Here is a 6729-nt window from a genome sequence, read left to right as displayed (position 1 = left end):
AGTTGGTAAGACAAGGAACCCATTGTAAAGGATGATAAACTGAGTCCATTTTAATGTTTGGTACCTTGAAAAAAATGAGATGAACTTCTCAAGATGTTTTCTGCTGAAACAGGAAAAAATGAGGTTGGTGTGAAAGTCAGGAGAATGAGAGGCGGGCAGCGTTTCTGTGGTGATTCCCAGTACTGAGTACTAATGTTTAAAAACCTGACTTTACTGTGCGTGTGCGTGCATGCATGGTGTGTGGAAGTGTGCACATGTGCACAAGAGATGTGATAAGGGTGCCACATCACATGTGTGTGTGGAGGGCCAAGGACAACTTTGTGAAGTCCGTTCTCTCTTTACACTTGTAGATTCGTAATACTGTGTGGCAAGTGCCTTTACTTACAGAACTATCTCATGTCCCAGTATTGACATTTCAATGGCTTAGCTTTTTGTTATTGTTCCTATTGTCCTGGGTAGATGAAACAGGTACCAGAATGTGTGTAAGACTTTCTGTTATTCAGTTTGGTTTGATACTCATTTTGGCCAACATTGACTTCATTCACCTAACCTCTAAGAAAACCTTGCCCAATCCTTATTTAAGAATATTCTAAAAAAAAAAATAAGCAAACTCATTTTATAGCTGTAAGAAGGTGTGTGTATGTATTTTATGGTTAAATAGTAGACGAATGTGTGAGGGGTTAAGTTACAATGGGATTAGGGCAGTGTCCAGGACCCAAGAAAAAGGAAATAAATTTCTTTTGTATCTTTTCCCAAGCACCATAACTAGTGGTAGGTTCCCCACAATACCCAACAGGACAGCCGGCAACCCTCTGGTGCTCTAAATTTGTGCACTGAGAAATTACTGCAGTAAATATTTTCTGTCGTTAGACTGTAATTATTATACCTGTAAACAATCAAAATCAACCGGAATTCCCAGAAGTATCCCAACTACTATAGTTATGAATGTCAAATGGCTTGGGGGATAGGGGAACATAACTAATAATAACTGATAATTATAAACAGGACCAGAGAGGGAAGTGTGGGCAGTTATACTTCAAACAGATTTACAATATGATTGGCATGTATTCTTGGGGAATCTAGAACAACGAATCAAATCTCAAGTGAGCTAACTCTCTTCCACCAGCAGAGTAGTTCTTGGGTTGCCAAAAAGTCTCCTTCTGGTAGCACGGCATCTTCTTTCTGAGCTGGGCACTCCTTTTGGTGGCTTCTCTCCGCTAGTCTCACCAGCGCCTGGCCCCGCCCACCCGCCTAGTCCGCACTCGGCCCCGCCCACCTTCCTCCGCTGCGCTCCGCCCACCCTCCCCGGCCGCGCTCCGCCCCGCCCACCCTTGCTTCGCCCGGCTCTTCCCACGGGCTTGGAGCTGCAGGCCACGGCCCAGGGGCGGGGCGGCCGGGAGGAACCGCGTTCTGGAGCGGGAGGGAGATCCGCCGCGGAGTTACGGGAAAGTTGGTCCGAGTTCTCGGGAGTTTCCCGGTGTGGTCCCTTGCGTTCGGCCGGCTGCTCCCAGGCTCCTTTCCTTCCTACGGCCTTCACGGTCCATTCGGTCCCTCTTTCTGCCACCGGCGGCCATGGAGCAGCCGCCGGCGCCCAAGAGGTAAACGACGGCGGGAGCGGGATGAGGACGGAAGCCGCGGCGCGGGGCGGGGGCGGCTAGGCCCAGCCTGCCGCGACCCTGTCCTCGCCTGTTAGGCGCAGAGCGTAGCCCGGTTCCGGTGCCCAAGGGTCGGTCGCGTGCCTCTGCGAGGCCAGGGGCCCCGAGGGGACGCCTAGTCTCTGTGCCGACGTCCTGCGGGCCTGGCGCGCCGCAAGTTGAGTAGCCATCGCTGGTCTCCCCGCTGGTCTGTTGGCTAGGAGAGTCTGAGTAGCAAATGCACGAAACCTGTAGATGAGGACATCAATGCATCTCTCTCTCTCTCTCTCTCTCTCTCTCTCTCTCTCTCTCTCTCTCTCTCTCTTGTATTCTTAATATAAGCATTCTCTCTGAGAAGACTGATTGCTTATTTACAGTTTAAGGAGTAAACTATATTAATAGCCACGCAGAATGTAAAACATTATGGATGTGCTGCAGTGACAGGTGTTTCCCCCTCCCCCAAGTTCTAAAGAATTTCTGGATACAAGACAGAAGGAATGTTAAGTTAGAACCCCTCCCCCATATAGTTTTACATGTAAAAATAGTGGTACTTTGGTATGCTATATGTTTAATCATGGACATATTGGATGCATATGTGTACAGTATGATTGAAACTAATAATTTCAATGATCTTAGGAAACTAAATAAATGTCCATTGATAAAAGTTCATAATGTCTGCTCCCTGTTCTTCAAGAATGAATAAAATAATTGGCGCTGGGTAAAACGTTTACCCTCACTCTTTCATTTTTAATTTACAAAACGTTCTCCAAGAGAGTGCTGTAGTGAAGATTAAAGACTTGAGGTGCTCTGATAGCTAGAGGTCTTTAGATGTAAGGTGTTAGACTCACGAGGTGGACTAATTAAAAAGGCAGGCACTTTGAGAACGGTTGTGAATTGTGTGATTAGATATGTGAGCCTTGGGTTCTGGAAACCATCTGTTCAAATGCAAAAAAGGGAGGTTGTGGACAGGTTCCCAGAAGGGACAGGCTATCCTTCTGGGACCTGGAAGCAAGTCAGTTGATAGATTCTAGCATGTTGTCTGTTCTCTGGTAGACCCCGGATACTCCCCTCCCCCACAGTAACAGAAGAAAACCTGAAGCTTTTTTTTTCTTTCTGCTTTGGAAGGGCAATAAAGGCCTTTGAGACCATGGCATAGGCCAACTAGAATGACTGAATTGAAATAAAAGACCTTTGCAGGTTGGCTGTACTGTAAGCTATCGGTTTCATTATAGCTGTAAGAAAAGTCTGCACTTGACATCAGTGAACCTGGACAATCAGAAGTGGTGGGTGACAATTCCATAGTGACTTATACTTTATAAAGCCATGCTTGCACATAAAACAGACTTATTTTTAACTTTACATTTCTCCAAAGACTCATTTGAAGCAAGAAATGTAATTCTTTTAGCTCTTTTGTTTTTTCCCCTCTTAGGTTGTGCAGTTTGGCCTTGAGTTCCTGGGTTTAAGAGCTGCGTCTGCCTTTGACTCAGGAATACTTAGGAGTAGGATATAGTTCCTGTGCAGGAAGGGGTTTTTGTAAAATTACATTTTGTTTATTTGGTATCCCTGCCTCCCACATGATGTGTGTGTGTGTGTGTGTGTGTGTGTGTGTGTGTGTGTGTGTGTGTGTGTGTAAACCCATGCCATTGCTTGTGTAAAGTCAGAACAGCATGCAGGACAAAAGATGTAGACCGCTAATATTTTATATATTAGCATCTCAGCATTCTATTTTATAGCATTTCAAATTAGTAATTATCCTCACTACAACTCTATGCAGTAGGTTGGATTATAGAAAGATTATAAAATCTCATTTTATAGATGAAGATACTATGAGTTTGCTAAATCAAAGCATATGAGTTACTGACAGTGAATTTTTGCGTAGTCCCTTTGATATCTAGTCATAAAGCACAGTTACCATTTTTGAAATCATAGTGTTTGCCATGAAATTTACACATTGTGACTTAACGTTGGGGCGTTTGTTCTGAGAGACTCGTTAGGTGGTTTTGTTGTGCATCTATCAGTGTGCTTGTACAAAGCTGTATAGAAGACCCATGCACCCTCATCTGCATGGTCTGTCTGAAACATTTTTATGTGAAAAGGTTGCTACATACCCTGCTTTTGGTACCTGCTTTTGGAAATAATAATCCTGGCCGGCCACTTCCTATGCTAGTTCTAAATTTAAGTGTCGTCACCTGTAAGCGGTATCGTGGGAATTAAATGGGCTCATGTAAAGCACTGAGTGAAGAACTTCACAGCATGTTCAGTACTGCGTGGTAGTTCGTATTTTACTCATAGGTGAACTCAATAAGAGGGCCAGATCCTGTTAGTCCAATGGGCTGCAAAAGTGGTATATTCCTTTAGTATGTAGAGTGGTGCCATTTATAATTGTATGATGTAGTGGTATTCTTTTCTACAACCTTCTGGATCCCTCTGCTCACTGTTTCTTAGTCTCAGTAGGAATACCATATACTTTTTCTGCCTGGAGTAGCACTACCTTGGCATTCAGCTGCATTTCCATGGTAGCTCTTGGTGGTTCTTGTCCAAGCCCATGTGATTAGCTGCTGCTGTTAGTTGACATTTTTTTCATGTGGGGCTAGTCCTTTCTTTTATTTAGTTTGCCTTTAGGTCCCACAAAATTTTCCATTAATAAGTTTGTGGGTTCATTTTTTTTCTTTCTCCTTCTCATTTTTAAGATAACTACTGTATCTCAGAGGGACTAACACACTGGGATTGCAGCAGTGCCTCCCAGCTGGGCACTTTTGTGTTGTACTGTTCAAAAATTGTTTGTCAGTGGAGGCATTTTTAACAGCTGAAGGGCTGTGCTTTGGGTAGTGACAGGGCATGGGCCTGGCCGCTAGACCCTTGTCCCTTTGCCGTCTTGCAGAACCAGTACTCCATAGCACCCAGTTTGCCTTACTTTCCTGTGTGTAGCTGCTGGTTTATTTTGCTAAAATATCATTCCAGTTATGCCGCCCCTCTCTGTTAGAGATGCAGTGTCCAGTCTGTGGTCTCCTCTGCAGCTCATTCTGTTACTGTTTGACAAAGTCAAGCCTTTATTTGGGCTGTAGGGCAGGAGCGTGCTTAGCTTTGCTTTGATCTGTGCTATTCCTTTAAAAAGTTTGTGTCAGCTTGCTATGGTGGTGCATGCCTGTAACCCTAGCACACAGGCTGAGAAGGAAGATCACTATAGATTTGAGGCAGTCTTGGCCACATACATTTATAGTTCAGACTAGTCTGGATTGTGAGTAAAGACACTGTCATGCACAAAGTGGGGGAAAAAGAAAAAAAAAAAGAAAAAAGAAAAGTTTATTTGTTATTGTTATCAGCATTATCCCTTTTTCCCTGTAGTCTTGTTTATTCTTCCTTTCAAGCCTGCTTCATAAAATTTTGTCTCTGCATACTTTTCTCCACCCTGAGATATTCTTCAGGACTCCTAATCTGATACTCATTTGATTATGTGCTATATTCTTTTGGCATTACAAATTTTAGGCATCTAAAACACAATAAGAACTAATTTAATAAGTATATGTATCAGCATTCAGCTTAAGAAATAAAATATTCTGAATATTCTGAAACCTTCTGTGTGTATCTCTTCTCAATTGCATCACTTTCCCACACCCAGGATGCTCACCATTCTGCAATGGGCATCTGACCTTTGCATCCATGCCTTTATAAAACAAATCCGTAGCTTTGGCACTGGTTTTGGGTTTTCTTTCTTTTGCTATCACTCTTCTCTAGGAATTGGGGAGTCTAGAGTGTAGCCAGGTTTTAGATCATAATTCATGTTCCCATGCAGTCTTGTGTGACACCTCTCATCCTCAAATTCATGGATTTAGTATACCTAACAAGGCTTGCATAGAACATAGGCAGTACATGTAGCTACCCCTACCATTTATCCCAGGTACCACAATGGTTTCTAGATGCCCAGATTTTTAACAGTTTTGTCATACTGGGCTTTAGAAGCATGGGGACTCTGGTTGTTGGAAGTATATGTATGTAGTTTTGTGTAAGTTCTTGCTGAAGCAGGATGATATCATTGTCAGAGACACATGCTTTACCAAGTAGATCTTGCTCTTCCAAGATCTCCTTCTTATTTAAAATTAGTAGTTAACATAAAATTTGAAATGAATTGATTAGCGTGTAGTAGAGAAAGTCGGTGGGGAACAGTGAAGCCAGTGGAATGGCGTTGAGTTGACATGTCCTTTCACGATAGGCGACCTCAAGCTGTAGACACTGAAGAAGTGCTGTGATTGGGTGATTGGAAGGGAAAGAAGTAAAAGAATTGGCAGTTCAGAGAATATTTACATAATTGAAAAATGAAAATAATGCCATATTTCCATTTATGGCTGAAGTCGGAGATTCTTATATGGAATCAAAAGCCAAGGTAAAGAGGAACCAGTAGGAAATATTCATGTTTTCCTTAAATGAACCAGCCATGACGTCTGCGCATGCAGGGCTGGAGTGGGTGGCACAAAGCCACACTTAGAGTTGATGGTGAGACTGTCAGATGGTGTGAAGATGTTATAGTGATAGCTGGGGAGAGTGGCCTTGTCCACAGCCATCATAGATAGGTCTTTGGGATGATGGAAGCAAAATTCTGTGTCCTGTTGAATAGATTCACTGAATGAAGGGCAGATTTGTCTTTGGTGAACTTTCGGACTCTTAAAAAAAGTTTAGCAGACAACTGACGTAGGGAAAAGACTTAGGGCAAGGTTCCAACTTAATCTAATTTTAATTTATTTAGTTCTAATTTTTGTTGCACTGGGGAATTAGAGCCAGAGCCATATATGCCGGGCACACACTTCTGTTGATCTATGTTCATAGACTAGAAGTGTCTAATTCTAGAGTTAGAGAGTGAATAAAATAGCCTTTTCCTTTTGGAGAGGATTGTGACAGTGGCCTAGGTATGGAACACTTCCAGGTGAGTAGACTTCAGCAGCACATTGAGACTGTAGGCAAACTGAGTTTCTCGGTGACTTTGGACAATGATTAATTTATTCTTTGTTCTTTAGGAACGAGGCATAGGATTTATAAGTACTAAAGTGTTTGTTAGAAATGTAAAAGAAAAAATATGAATATGAACCAAATTTTGTTGGTT

General features: G+C 42.8%; 1 protein-coding gene across 1 annotated transcript in view; it reads left to right on the top strand.

The window, feature by feature from the left end:
• Positions 1–1368: 1368 nt before the first annotated feature.
• Stk3 (serine/threonine kinase 3) overlaps positions 1369–6729 on the top strand; it is a 235904-nt gene continuing 230543 nt past the window's right edge. Inside the window, 1 exon segment of the mRNA XM_032914403.1 lies at positions 1369–1598. The gene's annotated coding sequence lies outside the window, so the exon portion shown is untranslated.

Source organism: Rattus rattus, chromosome 1 (assembly GCF_011064425.1).
Source record: "Rattus rattus isolate New Zealand chromosome 1, Rrattus_CSIRO_v1, whole genome shotgun sequence".
Classification (NCBI taxonomy): domain Eukaryota; kingdom Metazoa; phylum Chordata; class Mammalia; order Rodentia; family Muridae; genus Rattus; species Rattus rattus.
This window is presented reverse-complemented; position numbering and strand designations above follow the sequence as displayed.